Genomic DNA, 209 nt, shown 5'->3' with positions numbered 1-209 from the left:
TTCGTTGTGAAAGCGAAACTACTTTGTTTGGCCTTCCAAAAGAGGACGATATCCGCTTCGTCATGCCTAGAGCCGATCGGTGCTGGCCACTGAGGGAAATACAACAGTATGGTGAGGGGCATAACATTTAGTTTAGCCTGACTAAACTAAAGCCCCGTTCACACCAAGAACGATAACTATAAAGATAACGATATTAGCGTCCACACCAG

Source organism: Sinocyclocheilus anshuiensis, unplaced genomic scaffold (genome assembly GCF_001515605.1).
Source record: "Sinocyclocheilus anshuiensis isolate Anshui unplaced genomic scaffold, SAMN03320099.WGS_v1.1 scaffold232, whole genome shotgun sequence".
NCBI lineage: Eukaryota > Metazoa > Chordata > Actinopteri > Cypriniformes > Cyprinidae > Sinocyclocheilus > Sinocyclocheilus anshuiensis.
The sequence above is the reverse complement of the archived record's forward strand: the minus strand, read 5'-3'. Positions refer to the sequence as shown.